At 48.0% G+C, this 19,788-nt stretch overlaps 1 protein-coding gene across 1 annotated transcript in view; it reads right to left on the bottom strand.

The window, feature by feature from the left end:
* The window catches only part of LOC139276883 (bactericidal permeability-increasing protein-like), a 115,759-nt gene that overhangs the window by 61,997 nt on the left and 33,974 nt on the right, over positions 1-19,788 (bottom strand). The window lies entirely within an intron of this gene.

Genomic DNA, 19,788 nt, shown 5'->3' with positions numbered 1-19,788 from the left:
AAGATCACCCCTCATCCTTCTGAACTCCAACGAGTAAAGACCCAGTCTACTCATACTATCATCATAAGGTAACCCCCTCATCTCTGGAATCAGCCTAGTGAATCGTCTCTGTACCCCCTCTAAAGCTAGTATATCCTTCCTTAAGTAAGGTGACCAAAACTGCACGCAGTACTCCAGGTGCGGCCTCACCATTACCCTATACAGTTGCAGAAGGACCTCCCTGCTTTTGTACTCCATCCCTCTCGCAATGAAGGCCAACATTCCATTCGCCTTCCTGATTACCTGCTGCACCTGCAAACTAAATTTTTGGGATTCATGCACAAGGACCCCCAGGTCCCTCTGCACCGCAGCATGTTGTAATTTCACCCCATTCAAATAATATTCCCTTTTACTGTTTTTTTTTCCAAGGTGGATGACCTCACACTTTCCGACATTGTATTCCATCTGGCAAACCTTAGCCCATTCGCTTAACCTATCTAAATCTCTTTGCAGCCTCTCTACACAACGCGCTTTCCCACTAATATTTGTGTCATCTGCAAATTTTGTTACACTACACTCTGTCCCCTCTTCCAGGTCATCTATGTATATTGTAAACAGTTGTGGTCCCAGCACCGATCCCTGTGGCACACCACTAACCACCGATTTCCAACCCGAAAAGGACCCATTTATCCCGACTCTCTGCTTTCTGTTAGCCAGCCAATTCTCTATCCATGCTAATACATTTCCACTGACTCCGCGTACCTTTATCTTCTGCAGTAACCTTTTGTGTGGCACTTTATCGAATGCCTTTTGAAAATCTAAATACACCACATCCATCGGTACACCTCTATCCACCATGCTCGTTATATTCTCAAATAATTCCAGTAAATTAGTTAAACATGATTTCCCCTTCATGAATCCATGCTGCGTCTGCTTGATTGCACTATTGCTGTCTAGATGTCCCGCTATTTCTTCCTTCATGATAGTTTCAAGCATTTTCCCCACTACAGCTGTTAAACTAACTGGCCTATAGTTACCTGCCTTTTGTCTGCCCCCTTTTTTAAATAGAGGCGTTACATTAGCTGCTTTCCAATCCGCTGGTACCTCCCCAGAATCCAGAGAATTTTGGTAGATTATAACGAATGCATCTGCTCTAACTTCCGCCATCTCTTTTAATACCCTGGGATGCATTTCATCAGGACCAGGGGACTTGTCTACTTGAGTCCCATTAGCCTGTCCAGCACTATCCCCCTAGTGATAGTGATTGTCTCAAGGTCATCCCTTCCCACATTCCTGTGACCAGCAATTTCTGGCATGGTTTCTGTGTCTTCCACTGTGAAGACCGAAGCAAAATAATTGTTTAAGGTCTCAGCCATTTCCACATTTCCCATTATTAAATCTCCCTTCTCATCTTCTAAGGGACCAACATTTACTTTAGTCACTCTTTTCCGTTTTATAGATCGGTAAAAGCTTTTACTATCTGTTTTTATGTTTTGCGCAAGTTTACCTTCGTAAACTATCTTTCCTTTCTTTATTGCTTTCTTAGTCATTCTTTGCTGTCGTTTAAAATTTTCCCAATCCTCTAGTTTCCCACTAACCTTGGCCACCTTATACGCATTGGTTTTTAATTTGATACTCTCCTTTATTTCCTTGGTTATCCACGGCTTGTTATCCCTTCTCTTACCGCCCTTCTTTTTCACTGGAATATATTTTTGTTGAGCACTATGAAAGAGCTCCTTAAAAGTCCTCCACTGTTCCTCAATTGTGCCACCGTTTAGTCTGTGTTTCCAGTCTACTTTAGCCAACTCTGCCCTCATCCCACTGTAGTCCCCTTTGTTTAAGCATAGTACGCTCGTTTGAGACACTACTTCCTCACCCTCAATCTGTATTACAAATTCAACCATACTGTGATCACTCATCCCGAGAGGATCTTTTACAAGGATATCGTTTATTATTCCTGTCTCATTACACAGGACCAGATCTAAGATAGCTTACTCCCTTGTAGGTTCTGTAACACACTGTTCTAAGAAACAATCCCGTATGCATTCTATGAATTTCTCCTCCAGGCTACCCTGTGCGATTTGATTTGACCAATCGATATGTAGGTTAAAATCCCCCATGATTACTGCTGTTCCTTTTTCACAGGCCTCCATTATTCCCTTGATTATTGCCCGCCCCACCGTGAAGTTATTATTTGGGAGCCTATAAACTACGCCCACCAGTGACTTTTTCCCCTTACTATCTCTAATCTCCACCCACAATGATTCAACATTTTGTTCATTAGAGCCAATATCGTCTCTCACAACTGCCCTGTTATCATCCTTTATTAACAGAGCTACCCCACCTCCTTTCCCTTCTTGTCTATCTTTCCGAATCGTCAGATACCCTTGTATGTTTAATTCCCAGTCTTGGCCCCCCTGCAACCACGTTTCTGTAATGGCCACCAAATCATACCCATTTGTAATGATTTGTGCCGTCAACTCATTTACTTTATTTCGAATGCTGCGGCATTTAGGTAGAGTGTTTTAATACTAGTTTTTAAACCATGATTTTTAGTTTTGACCCCTCCTGCAGCCCCTTTACATTCAGTGGCCCTTTTTGTTTTTTGCCTTGGGTTTCTCTGCCCTCCACTTTTACTCATCTCCTTTCTGTCTTTTGCTTTTGTCTCCTTTTTGTTTCCCTCTGTCTCCCTGCATTGGTTCCCATCCCCCTGCCATATTAGTTTAATTCCTCCCCAACAGCACTAGCAAACACTCCCCTTAGGGCATTGGTTCCGGTCCTGCCTAGGTGCAGACCGTCCGGTTTGTACTGGTCCCACCTCCCCCAGAACCGGTTCCAATGCCCCAGGAATTTGAATCCCTCCCTGCTGCACCACTGCTCAAGCCACGTATTCTTCTGAGCTATCCTGCGATTCCTACTCTGACTAGCACGTGGCACTGGTAGCAATCCTGAGATGACTACTTTTGAGGTCCTAAGCTTTAATTTAGCTCCTAGCTCCTTAAATTCGTCTCGTAGGACCTCATCCCTTTTTTTACCTATATCGTTGGTACTAATGTGCACCACGACAACTGGCTGTTCACCCTCCCTTTTCAGAATGTCCTGCACCCACTCCGAGACATCCTTGACCCTTGCACCAGGGAGGCAACATACCATCCTGGAGTCTCGGTTGCGGCCACAGAAACACCTATCTATTCCCCTTACAATCGAATCCCCTATCCTTATCGCTCTCCCACTCTTTTTCCTGCCCTCCTGTGCAGCAGAGCCAGCCACGGTGCCATGAATTTGGCTGCTGCTGCCCTCCCCTGATGATTCATCTCCCTCAACAGTACTCAAAACGGTGTATCTGTTTTGCAGGGGGATGACCGCAGGGGACCCCTGCACTACCTTCCTTGCACTGCTCTTTCTGCTGGTCTTCCATTCCCTAGCTGGCTGTGGACCCTTCACCTATGGTAAGACCAACTCACTAAACGTGCTATTCATGTCATTCTCAGCATCGTGGATGCTCCAGAGTGAATTCACCCTCAGCTCCAATTCCGCAACGCGGTCTGTCAGGAGCTGGAGGCAGATACACTTCCCGCACACGTAGTCATCAGGGACACCGGAAGTGTCCCTGAGTTCCCACATGGTACAGGAGGAGCATAACACGTGACCGAGCTCTCCTGCCATGACTTAACCCTTCGATACACTTAAATTGGCAACATTGATCTTCTGTTTAACATAGATTGGGCTAGCCAAACTGGAAGCAATACGGTGGAGGAGGATTTCCTGGAATGCATAAGGGATGGTTTTCTAGACCAATATGTCGAGGAACCAACTAGGGGGGAGGCCATCTTAGACTGGGTGTTGTGTAATGAGAGAGGATTAATTAGCAATCTCATTGTGCGAGGCCCCTTGGGGAAGAGTGACCATAATATGGTGGAATTCTGCATTAGGATGGAGAATGAAACAGTTAATTCAGAGACCATGGTCCAGAACTTAAAGAAGGGTAACTTTGAAGGTATGAGGCATGAATTGGCTAAGATAGATTGGCTAATGATACTTAAGGGGTTGACTGTGGATGGGCAATGGCAGACATTTAGAGACCGCATGGATGAATTACAACAATTGTACATTCCTGTCTGGCGTAAAAATAAAAAAGGGAAGGTGGCTCAACCGTGGCTATCTAGGGAAATCAGGGATAATATTAAAGCCAAGGAAATGGCATACAAATTGGCCAGAAATAGCAGCGAACCTGGGGACTGGGAGAAATTTAGAACTCAGCAGAGGAGGACAAAGGGTTTGATTAGGGCAGGGAAAATGAAGTACGAGAAGAAGCTTGCAGGGAACATTAAGGCGGATTGCAAAAGTTTCTATAGGTATGTAAAGAGAAAAAGGTTAGTAAAGACAAACGTAGGTCCCCTGCAGTCAGAATCAGGGGAAGTCATAACGGGGAACAAAGAAATGGCAGACCAATTGAACAAGTACTTTGGTTCAGTATTCACTAAGGAGGACACAAACAACCTTCCGGATATAAAAGTGGTCAGAGGGTCTATTAAGGAGGAGGAACTGAGGGAAATCTTTATTAGTCGGGAAATTGTGTTGGGGAAATTGATGGGATTGAAGGCCGATAAATCCCCAGGGCCTGATGGACTGCATCCCAGAGTACTTAAGGAGGTGGCCTTGGAAATAGCGGATGCATTGACAGTCATTTTCCAACATTCCATTGACTCTGGATCAGTTCCTATCGAGTGGAGGGTAGCCAATGTAACCCCACTTTTTAAAAAAGGAGGGAGAGAGAAAGCAGGGAATTATAGACCGGTCAGCCTGACCTCAGTAGTGGGTAAAATGATGGAATCAATTATTAAGGATGTCATAGCAGCGCATTTGGAAAATGGTGACATGATAGGTCCAAGTCAGCATGGATTTGTGAAAGGGAGATCATGCTTGACAAATCTTCTGGAATTTTTTGAGGATGTTTCCAATAAAGTGGACAAAGGAGTACCAGTTGATGTGGTATATTTGGACTTTCAGAAGGCTTTCGACAAGGTCCCACACAGGAGATTAATGTGCAAAGTTAAAGCACATGGGATTGGGGGTAGTGTGCTGACGTGGATTGAGAACTGGTTGTCAGACAGGAAGCAAAGAGTAGGAGTAAATGGGTACTTTTCGGAATGGCAGGCAGTGACTAGTGGGGTACCGCAGGGTTCTGTGCTGGGGCCCCAGCTGTTTACATTGTACATTAATGATTTAGACGAGGGGATTAAATGTAGTATCTCCAAATTTGCGGATGACACTAAGTTGGGTGGCAGTGTGAGCTGCGAGGAGGATGCTATGAGGCTACAGAGTGACTTGGATAGGTTAGGTGAGTGGGCAAATGCGTGGCAGATGAAGTATAATGTGGATAAATGTGAGGTTATCCATTTTGGTGGTAAAAACAGAGAGACAGACTATTATCTGAATGGTGACAGATTAGGAAAAGGGAAGGTGCAACGAGACCTGGGTGTCATGGTACATCAGTCATTGAAGGTTGGCATGCAGGTACAGCAGGCGGTTAAGAAAGCAAATGGCATGTTGGCCTTCATAGCGAGGGGATTTGAGTACAGGGGCAGGGAGGTGTTGCTACAGTTGTACAGGGCCTTGGTGAGGCCACACCTGGAGTATTGTGTACAGTTTTGGTCTCCTAACTTGAGGAAGGACATACTTGCTATTGAGGGAGTGCAGCGAAGATTCACCAGACTGATTCCCGGGATGGTGGGACTGTCCTATCAAGAAAGACTGGATCAACTGGGCTTGTATTCACTGGAGTTCAGAAGAGTGAGAGGGGACCTCATAGAAACGTTTAAAATTCTGACGGGTTTGGACAGATTGGATGCAGGAAGAATATTCCCAATGTTGGGGAAGTCCAGAACCAGGGGTCACAGTCTAAGGATAAGGGGTAAGCCATTTAGGACCGAGATAAGGAGAAACTTCTTCACCCAGAGAGTGGTGAACCTGTGGAATTCTCTACCACAGGAAGTAGTTGAGGCCAATTCACTAAATATATTCAAAAGGGAGTTAGATGAAGTCCTTACTACTCGGGGGATCAAGGGGTATGGCGTGAAAGCAGGAAGTGGGTACTGAAGTTTCATGTTCAGCCATGAACTCATTGAATGGCGGTGCAGGCTAGAAGGGCTGAATGGCTTGCTCCTGCACCTATTTTCTATGTTTCTATGTTTCTAACAATGATAAAGTTTACTCACTGTTATAGAAGAGAAAAAAGAAAAACTACTCACCAATCACCAGCCAATCACTTACCCCCTTGGCTGTGACGTCACCTTTCTGTTTCTTTCTACTTCTTTTTTGCCTTCTCCCTATCGCTGCACAAGCCTCTCGCCGACCCTGGACTCGCACTGCTCCGAGCTCCTGCCTCCTCGATCTGCCTGACTCCCGCTGGCCTTTATAGGCCTCTCGCCGAACTAAGGCGCCTTGCAGGACATTGTGAGTTTGAGGGGTTCCTAGAACAAATGCTCAGTGACTTTTTTGTACTAGGCATCGGACATGAGACAATCCTTCTCAAACTGTTGACTGTAGAAACTCCGAATCTGAGTAAAGCTATAACGATAGCCCAGGCCTTTATGACCACCAGCGATAACACCAAGCAGATTTCACAGAACAAAGAAGTTTCGGCCAGTACTGTGCATAAAGTAACGCCAGTTTTGAGCAGAAATGTACATGGCAGAACGTACACGCCCTGTTGGCGCTGTGGAGGTGATCATGGCCCCATCAATGCCGCTTTAAGCACTATGCGTGCAATGGCTGCAGAACAATAGGACACCTCCAATGAATGTGCAGGCTCACGGCAAACCCTGCAAACCACCACGTTGCAGAGGAAGATTGATCCACAGTGGATCAGACTGAGTTGGAAACTCGTACTGAGGAGGCAGATGTGTACGGGGTACACACGTTTACAATGAAATGCCCACCAATAATGTTGAAAGTTGAACTGAACGGCATTCCAGTATCCATGGAGCTGGACATGGGGGCAAGTCAGTCCATAATGAGTAAAAAGGCCTTTGACAGGCTGTGGGAAAGAAGGCACACAGGTCCAAGCTCAGCCCCATTCACACCAAACTAAGGACTTACACCAAGGAACTAATCCCTGTAATTGGCATTTCTGAAGTCAAAGTCTCCTATGATGGAGCAGTACATGAACTCCCACTGTGGATTGTGCCAGGGGATGGCACCATGTTGTTTGGCAGAAGCAGGCTGGGGAAAATCTGCTGGAAGTGGGACGACATCCGAGCGCTTTCGTCCGTCGACGACACTTCATGTACCCAGGTTCTAAGCAAGTTCCCATCGTTATTTGAGCCAGGCATTGGAAGCTTCTCGGGAGCGAAAGTGCAGATCTATTTTGTTCCCGGTACGCAACCCATCCACCACAAGACTTGGGTGGTACCGTACATGATGCGTGACAAAATGGAAATCGAGCTGGACAGGCTGCAATGTGAAGGCATCATCGTGCCGGTGTAATTCAATGACTCGGCCAGTTCGATTGTCCCGGTACTCAAGGAGGATGGTACAGTTAGAATTTGCGGGGACTATAAAGTAACGATTAACCGTTTTTTGCTGCAGGACTAGTACCCGCTACCCAAGGCAGACGACCTATTTGCGACCCTGGCTGGAGGGAAGACGTTCACCAAGCTGGACCTGACCTCGGCCTGCATGACACAGGAGTTGGAGGAGTCTTCGAAAGGCCTCACCTGCATCAATACGCACAAAGGTCTGTTTATCTACAACTGGTGCCCGTTCGGGATTCGGTCGGCCGCAGCAATCTTCCAGTCGAACATGGAAAGCCTGCTAAAGTCGATTCCTTGCACAGTGGTCTTCCAGGATGACATATTGGTTACAGGTCGGGACACCATGGAGCACTTGAAGAATCTGGAGGAGGTTCTTAGACGGTTGGATCGCATGGGGTTCAGGTTGAAACGCTCGAAGTGTGTTTTCCTGGCACAGGACGTCGAATTCTTAGGAAGGAGAATCGCAGCAGACGGCATCAGACCCACTGACGCCAAGACGGAGGCCATCAAGAATGCGCATCAAAATATGATGGAGCTGCGGTCGTTCCTGGGACTCCTTAACTATTTCGATAATTTCCTACCTGGGTTAAGCACCCTGCTAGAACCCCTACATGTACTACTGCGCAAGGGAGGCGACTGGGTATGGGGGAATTCACAACAGGCTGCCTTTAAGAAAGCCAGAAATTTATTGTGTTCCAACAAACTGCTTGTCCTGTATAACCCATGTAAACGATTCGTGTTAGCTTGTGATGCGTCGTCATGCGGGGTCGGGTGCGTGTTACAACAGGCTAATGAATCAGGGATTTTGCAATGTTGTGTATGCATCCAGGAGTTTGTCCAAGGCGGAAAGGGCCTACTGCATGGCTGAAAAAGAGGCTCTGGCGTGCGTTTACGGGGTAAAAAAAATGCACCAGTACTTATTTGGCGTCAAGTTCGAGCTTGAAACTGACCACAAGCCGCTCATATCGCTGTTCTCGGAGAGCAAAGAGATTAATACCAATGCCTCTGCCGCATCCAAAGATGGGCGTTCACGTTGTCGGCATACAACTATGTAATCCGCCACAGACGAGGCACAGAGAACTGCACAGAACTGCTCAGTCGGCTACCATTACCCACCACCGTGGTGGAAATGGCACAGCCAGTGGACTTGCTCATGGTCATGGGAGCATTTGAGAATGAGAGGTTCCCCGTTACGGCCCAGCAGATCAGGACCTGGATCAGCCAGGATCCTTTACTGTCCTTGTAAAAAATTGTGTCCTCCATGGGAGCTGGTCCAGGGTCCCAGTGGAGGTGCAGGAAGCGATTAAGCCGTTCTACCAACGCAAAGACGAGTTGTCCCTGCAGGCGGACTGTCTTTTGTGGGACAATTGCGTGGTCTTGCCCAAGAAAGGCAGAGACACATTTATTTGCAAACTGCACAACACCCACCCAGGCATTGAAACAGTGCAACACTTGCTCTCAGTTGAGCAATGCACCCAGAAAGGCACCGCTAAGTTTGTGGTCATGGCCATCCAAACCGTGGTTGAGGATCCATGTAGACTATGCGGGCCCATTCCTAGGTAAAATGTTTTTGGTTGTCATGGACGCTTACTCAGAATGGATTGAATGTGCAATAATGTCTGTAAGCACATCCACGGCCACCATTAAAATCCTACAAGCCACGTTTGCCACACATGGCTTGCCTGATGTCCTAGTCAGCGACAATGGGCAGTGCTTCACCAGGGCTGAATTCAAGGAATTCATGACCCACAATGGGATCAAACGTGTCACATCTGCCCCATTCAAGCCCTCATTCAACAGCCAGGCGGAACAGGCAGTTCAGACCATCAAGTAAAGCTTGAAACGTATGTCGGAAGGCTCCCTGCAGACCCAGTTGTCCCGAGTGCTGCTCAGCTACCGCACCAGACCCCACTCACCACCAGGATTCCTCCAGCTGAGCTGCTCATGAAAAGGGCGCTTAAAACAAGACTCTCTTGTCCACCCTGATCTCCATGATCACATGGAGGGCAAGCGGCATCAACAAAGTGTGTACCATGACCGCGCAAATTTGTCAAGGGATATTGAGATCAATGACCCTGTGTTTGTGCTCAATTATGGACATGGTCCCAAATGGCTCACTGGCACGGTAACAGCTAAAGAGGGGAGTAGGGTGCTTCAGGTCAAACTGACCAATGGATAAACGCACAGAAAACATTTGGACCAAATCAAATTGCGGTTCACCAACAGCTATGAACAACCCGAAGAGGACACCACCAACTTTGACCCTGCAACACACACACAAGTGGCAACTGACATCATAGTTGACCACGAAACCGAACTCATCATCCCCAGCAGCCCGGCAAGGCCGGCTGCCCAACAGCCCAGTAAAGAACTGACCAACCCACCGACACCAGCATTTGTACCGAGACGATCGACAAGGGAGCGCAAAGCGCCAGATCGTCTCACCTTGTAAATAAGTGTACTGTTGACTTCACGGGGGAGTGTTGTTATGTATTTAACCCCTTGTAACCTGCAACACACCTGACCACCAGAGGGCCTACCTGTTGGAGTCCCAAGGGATCCCAGCATCCCTTGGGAGCACAGTATATAAGCAGACCACCCACTTGGTACCTGCACTCTGGAACCTTAATAAAGGAGCTAAGGTCACACTTGTTCACTGCACACAGTACTCAGTCTCACCATTTATTATGAGTGTAAGACTCATGAGCCCCTCCAGACCGCAGGAAAGGGCCCATGGTGGCTACATAGCTGCAAAATTCTTACGTGAGGAGCTGATATCTGAACGATTTGCCTGAAAGTGCGTTGATGTGAGTGACAACACTGACACACTGCTGTGTGTATACAGCTCAGACATCAATGGTGCCCATCAGCTTGGTGCCAGTTAAAGTTTACTATGATTGAAGTTAAGTTGTATTTAACCCTTTCATGTTAAGGAATCACCAGTGTAATGGTCCAGCTATCTGAGACAATGCGCAACAAGGTTATGTTCAATAAAAAAATTTTTTATACCAATATTGGTCTGAAATCATAAGTATCACAGGCAATAACACCCAACCCCGCCCACGCCCCACTTTTTCCACCATTGACATCAATCAAATGTTCAACATGTCCAGCAACACAGAATACAAAGGCAAAGCAGGAGGATGGTCCCCAGTCCCCATACATTATAACAAATTGCATACACCCAGATGGAGATATAACACAGCCATCACCTGCGGACATGCACCTCACTTTCCTTCCCCCCTCCCCTTCTTCTCCCCACCTCTGCACCTTCCAATCCTCGCTCCACGACGCCTGGCCGAGGAGCTCCTCAGGCAGTGCCTCATTGGGAGGGATGAAGGCGGTGGTTGCACGGATACGGGAATGGGGGGTGCCGAGGGGGCAACATTCTCTGATGCAGAAGCAGGATCTTGGTCCTTGCTCTCATCTGTCATTCGCAGTGGTGGTGCGGAACCTAGGGGTGGAGTGCTGTGCTCGGGGACCACTGGGAGGCCTGTGCCAGCAATGTTCCTGGCTATCGCATCCAGGGACTCCGCCATCTGCGGAATTACTTGGTCATGGTGGCCAGCTGTCGGGATATGCCCCCTAATACTTCGATGAGCTGGTCACCAATGTCTACAGTCCTCCTGGACAACTGTACCATCTCTCTGCTCTCATGTGGCGCTCGTGGAACAGACCTGCTGCATCCACGAGAACTCCATGTGGTCGGCGCCGTCCTGGGGACAAATGGGGTGCCCTGTGGTGAGGTGCTTGGGGCCGGTACCTCCAGAGTGGAGGCAGAATGACCGGAGGACCACTAGATGGCCTTGGGGTGAAATGGCTTCTGGAGCGTGGCGATGCAGGTTCCTCGAAGTCCGCGCTCTCATCCGTGGAGAACAGACCCAGCGGATTGACTGGTGAGAATTGGAGCTCCTCAGCACCAGATGTAGAATCGTCCGGAGAGTCGGGCCCTGCGCCTCCACCTTCTGGCCTCTGTGGTCTTGCCTTGGGACTGGCTGAGCTGCAAAACACAAATGAGGTTATTAGAGGAGAAGCAGGTGCTAGGGTGACAAGGTGAGCCAACGCTACACACATATATGCATGACAAAAGCACCACCGCTCTCAAAATCATCACAGACATCACATTTCATGACCATCAACACATTTGCATTGCAATGATTATCATTAGGCCATCACTATTTCTATGACAATTAGAAATCATCCATCATATATGATTGGTTGGATATAAATGGGTGTGGCATCTATTGACTTTACATCATGCAATGGTGTAAGTTTTACTCACGTGGCATCACTTCAGGGTCTGCAGATGCGTCCGTGGCTGTCCGGGGGTGCTTCCCCACAAGTGCGAGCACCCGCTCCTCCATCTCAGTGGCTTCCCACCCGTTCGCCTTTGCACGGACCTCATCGTCGATAGCTTCTTCTGTAAAAGGTGACAAAATGACATGGCATGAGATCATTGCGTGATATCATTGCTAGGTACTGTCACAAAGACTGATCCAACACATAACCGATAGATGTAATCATGATTATTATGAAAATGATAATTCTTTACCTAAAGATGTGCACCATGACCGCAGGCTTTGAGTAAAGCGTTCCAGGTAAAAGTGAAAGACCTCACATCTGCTGATAGTCACTCATGATTGTTACAAATCAAATTATATAAATACATAAGTACATATAAATCAATGTAATACTTACTCTTGCGGATCCCACAAGGTCGTTTCATCATTTGCGGCATTGGTTGCCCTCACGAACCTCGTTGGTCGCCGACGAGACTACCTCTGCTATCTTGGTCCATATCCTCTGGTAGACCTATGGAGTGGGCTTCCAACGCCCTCCCTGTGTCAAATCACCCCAGTGTAACTCGACCTCCTGCAGGAGGGAGGCATTTGCCTCGTCCGAAAACCTCCTGGCTCTTTTGCGGCCTCCAATGTGCTCCTCTCCCACCTCACTGTTGTCTCCAGTGTCAGTCTCCACAGCGTGCTGTGATGCCTCCATCTCTCTCTCCATTATAGGCCAAATTCAGGAAAATATGTGGCTGGTAACAGCTAATTTTTGTTTCCCTACTTGCTGTAAAGTCTCCCTCCTTCCTCCCAAAGCAGCCACACCACACCCAGACACGCCTTCAGTCCCTCTGAGCTCCCTCTTGCTCTGTCTCCTCTTCTGCGCATGTCATGGTGACCCTTGACCTCCTGAATCGCGGGAATCGACGTTGCCATGCCGTTGCTAAGGACGGCGACACTTTACAGCAGAAGGTCAAAAAATTTAACGCTACCATCCATTTCATATCGCTCGCGGTAACACCCATTTTCAAAAATGGAGACTACGTGCTTTGAGAATGGGCAAGAAGCCGGCGATCTGAAAACCCTTTTTTTACCGCCCACACTGGAAATATCGCCCATTTGTGGGCGCTAAGCAGAAAAGTGTAAAATCTAGCGCATAATGATTGCAAAGTAATTATTTAATATTTCTGCCATTTTGCTGTCATTACTAATGTGTTTATTGTTTGTGTCCCTTAGTGGCTCTATCCCTATCCTGATTTTTATTTTGTTATTTATGTGTCTGTAGAATATTTCACTATTTATTTTTATATTCCTTGATAATTTAATTTTGTAGTTTCTCTTTGCCTTCCTAATTGTTTTTTTTACATCTTTCCTAACCTTTTCGTATTCCACTTTGTCATTTATTTATCCATGGTGTATTGGGTATTTAGTGGGATATATTCAGAGGGATATATTTCTCCTGGGCTCCATTGATCACTGTTTTAAATGTTTCCCATTTCTGTTCGATTTCTTTGTCAATAAATTTTCCAGTCTATTTTCCTAAGTTCCATTCTCATGCCCTGAAAATCAACTTTTATGCAATGTATTACTTTGGTCTTTGTCTTACTTATGTTCTTCTCAATCGTTAGCTTAAAATGCATTTTATTATTATTTGTTCCTGGAATGTGGATGTCGCTGGCAAGGCCAGCATTTATTGCCCATCCCTAATTGCTCTTGAGAAGGTGGTGCGGTCCTTATGGTGAAGGTACTCCCACAGTGCGGTTAGGGAGTGAGTTCCAGGATTCAGCAACAATGAAGGAACGGTAATATATTTCTAAATCAGGATGGTGTGTAACTTGGAGGGGAACTTGCAGGTGATGGTGATTCCATGTCTACAGCCCTTGCCCTTCTAGGTGGTAGAGATCGTGGGTTTGGGAGATGCTGTTGAAGAAGCCTTAGCGAGTTGCTGCAATGCATCTTGTAGATGGCATTATGTTGTGATCACTATTGCCTAGATGTTCCTCAATGCTTATGTCTCTTATCTCTTCTGGTTCATTTATCATTACTAGATCTAGCAGTACTCCCTCTCTTTTTGGGTTTTTTACATACTAGGTAGCATAGAAGTCCTGCGCACATTGTAAAAGCTTAATTCCCTATACCTCCTTCGCTACCTCTTTTTATCAATTTATTTGGGGGTAGTTAAAATCTACCATAATTATTATTCTATGTCCTTTACTCATTTCACATATTTCCTTACATATTTCTTCCTCCAGCTCCTTTCCACTAATAGGTGGTCAGTAGTATACCCCTATTAGTGTGATCAATCTCTTGTCTTTTATTTCATAAGAACATAAGAAATAGGAGCAGGAGTAGGCCACCTGGCCCCTCGAGCCTGCTCCGCCATTTAATAAGATCATGGCTCATCTGATCATGGACTCAGTTCCACTTCCCTACCTGCTCCCCATAACCCTTTATTCCCTTATTGCTCAAATATCTGTCTGTCCACTTTAAATATATTCAATGACCCAGCCTCCATAGCTCTCTGGGGCAGAGAATTCCATAGATTTACAACACTTAGAGAGAAGAAAGTCCTCCTCATTTCAGTTTTAAATGGGCGGCCCTTTATTCTGAGACTATGTCCCCTCGTTTTAGTTTCACCTATGAATGGAAATATTCTCTCTGTATCCACCTTGTTGAGCCCCCTCATTACCTTATATGTTTCGATAAGATCACCTCTCATTCTTCTGAACTCCAGTGTGTATAGGCCCAACCTACTCAACCTATCCTCATAAGTCAACCCCCTCATCTCCGAAATCAACATAGTGAACCTTCTCTGAACAGCGTCCAATGCGAGTATATACTTCCTTAAATACGGAGACCAAAACTGACGCAGTATTCTAGGTTTGGCCTCACCAATACCCTGTACAGTTGTAACAGGACTTCTCTGCTTTTATACTCTATTCCCCCTTGCAATAAAGGCCAACATTCCATTTGCCTTCCTGATTACTTGCTGTACCTTCATACTAACTTTTTGTGTTTCATGCACAAGGACAACCAAGTCCCTCTGTACTGCAGCACTTTGCAATTTTTCTCCATTTAAATTATACTTTGCTTTTCTATTTTTTCTGCCAAAGTGGATAACCTCGCATTTTCCCACATTATATTCCAACTGCCAAATTTTTGCCCACTCACTTAGCCTGTATCCCTTTGCAGATTTTTTGTGTCCTCCTCACAATTTGCTTTCCCACTCATCTTTGTATCATCAGCAAACTTGGCTACATTACACTTGGTCCCTTTATCCAAGTCATTAATATAGATTGTAAATAGTTGAAGACCCAGCACCAATCGCCACTAGTCACTGTTTGCCAACCAGAAAATGACCCATTTATCCCAACTCTCTTGTGCAGTAACCTTTTATGTGGCATCTTATCAAATGCCTTCTGGAAATCCAAATACACCACATCCACTAGTTCCCCCATATCCACCCTGTTCGTTACATCCTCAAAGAACTACAGCAAAATTGTCAAACATGATTTCTCTTTCATAAAAGCATGCTGACTCTGCTTGATTGAATTATGCTTTTCCAAATGTCCCGCCACTGCTTCCTTAATAATGGACTCCAACATTTTCCCAACGACAGATGTTAGGCTAACTGGTCTATAGTTTCCTGCTTTTTGTCTGCCTCCATTTCAATTCATATGGATTCTGTTTCTAATCACCTGTTAGTTATGTCCCTTTATTCTACTGCCATTATATTATCTCTAATTAGTACAGCTACCCTACACCTTTCTTTCTTCCCTATCTGTTATGATTATGTTATAACCTGCAATATTTAGTTACCAGTCCTGTTCTTTATGTAGTCATGTTTCAGTTATTCCTACAACATCTGATTCCTTGCTGCAGCTTGTTGTCTCCAGTCCCCACGTTTTACTTTGGATACTGTCTATCGTTCGTCTTTAATAGTTGTTCCTTTGACTTTGTTTTTAACTGTCCTTTTAAGATTCTGTTTTCTAACTTTATTAGTTCCCGTACCGTTAATGTTATCCTTGTTCCTTACCTTGGTCTGACCTGTACTTTCATCTTCTACTTCTTTAATCTGCAAAATAATATTATTTTCACCATTTGCTTGCCCTCCATTTTACTAGTTTAAAGTCCTATCGGCAGCCCTATTTATTCTTTGCAGTAACTATTTGAACTAAGTATCCCTTCTGCGCATGCACCTCCCAACGCATGCGCAGAAGCAAGAATTAGGACAAATATCACCGACTCCACCCCCACCCAGTGCAATTCTCACTAACCCTTTTCTGCGCATGTGTCCAACACCACATTGCCTCCACTGTGCTGCCGAACGCAACCGCAGCGCTGAGCCCCGAGCGGGCCGTGGGCCCCGAGCCTCCCACAGCGCCAGGGACAGCGGGCAGAGAGAGCTTGGGGGGAGGGGCGGCAGAGAGAGAGAGAGCTTGGAGGGGCAGAGAGAGAGAGAGAGCTTGGGAGGTTAGAGAGAGAGAGCTTGGGAGGTTAGAGAGAGAGAGAGAGCTTGGGGGGGCAGAGAGAGAGAGAGAGCTTGGGAGGTTAGAGAGAGAGAGAGAGCTTGGGGGGGCAGAGAGAGAGAGCGGGGGGCAGAGAGAGGGAGAGCTTGGAGGGGCACAGAGAGAGCTTGGGGGGTGCAGAGAGAGAGAGAGCTTGGGGGGCAGAGAGAGAGCTTGAGGGGTGCAGAGAGAGAGAGAGAGAGCTTGGGGGGCAGAGAGAGGGAGAGAGCTTGGGGGGCAGAGAGGGAGAGCTTGGAGGGGCAGAGAGAGAGCTTGAGGGGTGCAGAGAGAGAGAGAGCTTGGGGGACAGAGAGAGGGAGAGAGCTTGGGGGGGGGCAGAGAGAGAGCTGGGGGGGGGCAGAGAGAGAGCTTGGGGGGGGCAGAGAGAGAGCTTGGGGGGCAGAGAGAGGGAGAGAGCTTGCGGGGGGGCAGAGAGAGCTTGGGGGGGGCAGAGAGAGGGAGAGAGCTTGGGGGGGGGGGCAGAGAGAGAGCTTGGGGGGGCAGAGAGAGGGAGAGAGCTTTGGGGGGGGCAGAGAGAGGGAGAGAGCTTTGGGGGGGGCAGAGAGAGAGCTTGGGGGGGCAGAGAGAGGGAGAGAGCTTGGGGGGGGCAGAGAGAGAGCTTGGGGGGGCAGAGAGAGAGAGAGCTTGGGGGCAGAGAGAGAGCTTGGGGGGGCAGAGAGAGAGAGAGAGAGAGAGAGCTTGGGGTGCAGAGAGAGAGAGAGAGCTTGGGGGGCAGAGAGAGAGAGAGGGCTTGGGGGGGGGGCAGAGAGAGAGAGAGAGCTTGGGAGGTTAGAGAGAGAGAGAGAGCTTGGGAGGTTAGAGAGAGAGAGAGAGCTTGGGGGGGCAGAGAGAGAGAGCGGGGGGCAGAGAGAGGGAGAGCTTGGAGGGGCACAGAGAGAGCTTGGGGGGTGCAGAGAGAGAGAGAGCTTGGGGGGCAGAGAGAGAGCTTGAGGGGTGCAGAGAGAGAGAGAGAGAGCTTGGGGGGCAGAGAGAGGGAGAGAGCTTGGGGGGCAGAGAGGGAGAGCTTGGAGGGGCAGAGAGAGAGCTTGAGGGGTGCAGAGAGAGAGAGAGAGAGCTTGGGGGACAGAGAGAGGGAGAGAGCTTGGGGGGGGGGGGGGCAGAGAGAGAGCTGGGGGGGGGGCAGAGAGAGAGCTTGGGGGGGGGCAGAGAGAGAGCTTGGGGGGCAGAGAGAGGGAGAGAGCTTGCGGGGGGGCAGAGAGAGCTTGGGGGGGGCAGAGAGAGGGAGAGAGCTTGGGGGGGCAGAGAGAGAGCTTGGGGGGGCAGAGAGAGGGAGAGAGCTTTGGGGGGGGCAGAGAGAGAGCTTGGGGGGGCAGAGAGAGGGAGAGAGCTTGGGGGGGGGCAGAGAGAGAGCTTGGGGGGGCAGAGAGAGAGAGAGCTTGGGGGGGCAGAGAGAGAGAGAGCTTGGGGGCAGAGAGAGAGCTTGGGGGGGCAGAGAGAGAGAGAGAGAGCTTGGGGTGCAGAGAGAGAGAGAGAGCTTGGGGGGCAGAGAGAGAGAGAGGGCTTGGGGGGGGGGGGCAGAGAGAGAGAGAGAGCTTGGGAGGGACAGGGAGAGAGCGAGCTTGGGGTGGGGGGATGTGCAGAGTGAGAGAGAGGGCTTGGGTGGGGTGGGGGGAGGCGGTGGCAGGAAGAAAGAGAGCTCGGGGGGTCGGCAAAGAGAGAGCTGGGGAGGCGGGGGGGTCAGAGAGAGACATGGGGAGGCAGAGAGAGAGAGAGAGAGAGAGAGAATTGGGGGGCAGAGAGAGCGAGAGCCCTTGGGTGGGGTGGGGAGGAGGCGGTGGCAGGAAGAAAGAGAGCTCAGGGGGTCGGCAAAGAGAGAGCTTGGGGGGGCGGGGGGTCAGAGAGAGACATGGGGAGGCAGAGAGAGAGAGAGAGAATTGGGGGGCAGAGAGAGAGCTTGGGGGAAGGGCAGAAGTTACGACTATTCACTTCACATGTTAACAATCCGCACACAATGCCCCATCATTGGGGGGGGGGGGTGGGGGTCCTGGTGGGGAGGAGGGGGTAAGATCTTGTGCATGGGTAAGGGTCTTCAGCTGGCGGAGGGATGCACTTATGCTGAGGTAATGGCCCAGCTGCGGGAGGGATGCACTTGTGCTGGGGTAAGGGACTTCGGCTAGAACTTGGTAGCTTTTGGGGAAATCTATCCTCTGTGGCTTCTGAAGTCAAAATGGATCGAATTACAAATTGGAAATTCACTCAGAACTTGGGCTGGGCGGTTCCAGTTACATATTCCAGAGGAACTTCAGGGTGTGGCTTATCCTCCAAGGGGACCAATCAGCAATAGGTCTGGAGAGCCAATCAGAGAAACGGCTGCATTTCACTTAGTACAAATAGACACATCCTTTATCCTTTCCTCTAGGGCACTGGCCCCACTCCGATTCCGATGGAGCCATGCCCCAATGGTACAGCTCCTTCCTGTTCCAGTACTGGTGCCAGTGTCCCATGAAATGGAACCACTCCTTCCCACACCAGTCTTTTAGTCACGCATTCACCTTCCCGATCTGCCTATTCCTGTGCCTATTGGCAAGTAGCTTGGGTAGTAATCCCGAGATTATCACCTGTGAGGTCCTGTTTGTTAATGTACTTCATAACTTCTTATATTCCCTTAGTAGAACCTCGTCCCATTATCATTGGTGCACGACAACTGGATCCTCACTCTCCCTTTCCAAGTTCCTCTCCAGTTGCTCCGAGATATCCTTTACCAGGTAGACAACAGAGCCTTTTGGATTCTCTGTATCGACTGCAGAAGACGCTACAAATCCCCCTAATTATTGAATCCCCGATGACTACAACCTTTCTATTCTGCTCTCCCCCCTTGGACCGCCTCTTGCTCCACGGTGCCATGGTTAGCATTCTGGCTATCTACCCCGCAAATTGCATCCTTATCCTCACAGGTAGCAAGTACATTTTATCTGTTGGACACAACCTATTTCTGTATTGCCCCTTGGTTCTCCTTACCCTGCTGATGAACAGTCATACTCTCCCCTTCCTGCACCTGTGCTTTCCTCTGAGGTGTGACCGTACTCTGGAGAAAACTATTTAAAAACTCCCTTGTTATATGTCAGAGTGTCTCTAAATCACACTCCACCTCAAAGACTCTGAGCTGGAGTCTCTCAGGTCAGAGACATTTACTGTCAATTTGGCAATCCGCAACAGTCTTGCTGTACTAATTAGAGATAACATAATACACATGACTCATGTATTTTCATGGCCCTGGTGTCTAGGTGCCAGAGGTGAGCTTGTTTCTCAGGAGGTGGGAATAATCCTTTACAATTCTCCTGACAGGACCGTAACAATAATCAAATTTCTTCCTGAAGAAAACAGAGCCATCCAGAGTTTAGTATTATACAGCAGCATGATATGCATAACACGCATTTATATTTACTATGTTCATTTAATAAAGTTTATCCTTCTACCTCAATGGTGTCTATTGTCTTGCATTATACAATAATACATGTGTTT

Source organism: Pristiophorus japonicus, chromosome 12, assembly GCF_044704955.1.
Source record: "Pristiophorus japonicus isolate sPriJap1 chromosome 12, sPriJap1.hap1, whole genome shotgun sequence".
In the NCBI taxonomy this organism is placed as follows: Eukaryota; Metazoa; Chordata; class Chondrichthyes; family Pristiophoridae; genus Pristiophorus; species Pristiophorus japonicus.
The sequence above is the reverse complement of the archived record's forward strand: the minus strand, read 5'-3'. Positions and strand labels throughout refer to the sequence as shown.